The following is a 2276-nucleotide window of genomic DNA, read 5'->3' as shown; positions in this document are numbered from 1 at the left end:
AATCTTCATTGGTCTCTGTGCATTTAAAGGCTCAAACACTTCTTCCAGTTTTAATACATTGTTTTTTTTTTTTTTCTTTTTCATGGAAAGATATTTTCTTATTAGGTATTTGGTATAAAGGAATCTGCTTTGGGTTTTCAGTGAATAATGGTTGTAGTAAGGTCACAAGTATGCCCCTTGCTCTGCAGAGGAGTCTGCCTTTGACCTGTCATGAAAGGCTTGTGTGGTTTTAAATCTTGTCTGGTTTCTAGGAAAAGTGGACTGCCTTCAGAATTTTGATCTATAGGGTAGGTACTAGGGTAGGCTTTTGAGGTTGGGTCTGCACATGATGCGTCTGATACCAGAGGTGTGGATACGCCTGGTTCCAATTGAGTGCCTGAGAAGTTTCCCTTCAGGTCACTGTGTGGATCTATGCACAGTAAGTGGACTGTAGCTAAAAGAGCTGCAACTGAATCACAGGAGTGGTTTCAGGAACACAGCAAGAACAATTCTTAATTTCACCTTGTGTTTAGGCATGGATCAGTGTTATCATGGTGTGGAAATAATACTTGTCATTTGCAGATAATTTTTAGAAAGATTTATACCTCTGTATCTCTTCTAGTGATTTTTTTTTTGACATGGAGTCTTACTATTTTGCCCTCATTGGAGTGCTGTGGCATCACAGCTCACAGCAACCTCCAGCTCTTGGGCTTAAGCGATTCTCTTGCCTTAGCCTCCCAAGTAGCTGGGACTACAGGCACCCACTACAACACCTGGCTTATTTGGGTTACAGTTGTTTAGCTTGCCCAGGCTGGGTTTGAACCCACCACCTTCAGTGTATGTGGCCGGCGCCTTAACCACTGTGCTACAGATGCCGTGCCTCTTCTAGTGATTTAAATATTATTTGTGGTGAAGACATAAATTTACCATCATAAATGTTCGATCTGCCTCCATGAGTGCAGATAGGTGTGTCTCCCCCAACATCTCTGAATGAGCAAGACCACTCCTAGATTTTGTCTGAAAAGAGTTGGAGACTTAGTAGAACCAAATTAGATGAGACATTTTTTTAATCTGTAATCAGGACAATGGGTCCTTAACTTTGCCACCTGTATGAGACCCTGCTTTCTCAACCTGGCCCTCTTAGGTCAGGAGTTCCACTAGGATTTAAAAATCTTATATTTAACACCCAAAATTTACACAAATGTATTTGTTTCATGGATGGATGCCAAATTATTTTTGTTGTGTGGAAATATGAGTGAATCCTCCCAATACACTAACTTGGCAAATTTCCTTTCACTGTTTTTAATTTCTGATTTGTTTCTTTTCAAAATTTTCTATACTTGTTTTCAAAGGTTAAGAATAATATACTATAATTTTCACATTTTATGAGGTGAATTAGATAATAGAAACATCTTATTTAATAAAATATAAATTTTATTTAATGTAAATATTTACATTTACTTCAGGGAAGAGAAGAATCAGTAGAATTTTCATCTACTTTCCTTCATTTATATTTAATTGATAATATAATTTATTCCCAAATATTTATTTCATCTTATCTTTTTTCTTTCTTTCCCTTTTTTTTTTGGAGACAGAGCCTGAAGCTGTGGCCCTGGGTAGAGTGCCATGGCATCACAGCTCACAACAACCTCCAACTCCTGGGGTTAAGCGAGTCTCTTGCCTCAGCCTTCTGAGTAGCTGGGACTACAGGCACCCACCACAATGTCCGGCTATAGTTTGGTTGTAGGTGTCATTGTTGTTTGTAAGCCCGGGCTAGATTCAAACCCGTGAGCACTGGTGTATGTGGCTGGCACCTTAGCAGCTTGAGCTACAGGCGCCAAGCCTCCTTTTTTATGTCAGTTCAATAGAAGAGTACATATAATTGCACTACCTTTTTGCAGTTAGGAAAAGTCAAAATTGTATTTGATTTCTTCAGCCAGGAGGTATACTTCTACATTGTATCTATTAGGTGGGGACTTACTCTGCACCTTAACCTTCCCCCTTCCCTCTTCTTGAAGTAAATTGTGGTTTTCGTATTGTGTAAACCTGTACTTTGTTCATCTGCTAGTTTCCAATTATTATAGAATACATGAGATGTTCTTTTTTCATTCTTGAGATACTTTACTAAGGAGAATGTTCTTCAGCTCCATTCAGGTAAATATAAAAGATGTAAAGTCTCCGACTTTTTATGGCTGAATAGTATTTCATGGTGTACATATACCACAGTTTATGAATGCATTCATGTGTTGATGGGTGCTTGGGGTATTTCCACACATCTTTGTGATTGTGTACTGAGT

Source organism: Nycticebus coucang, chromosome Y (genome assembly GCF_027406575.1).
Source record: "Nycticebus coucang isolate mNycCou1 chromosome Y, mNycCou1.pri, whole genome shotgun sequence".
NCBI lineage: Eukaryota > Metazoa > Chordata > Mammalia > Primates > Lorisidae > Nycticebus > Nycticebus coucang.
Note: the sequence above shows the minus strand (reverse complement) of the source record.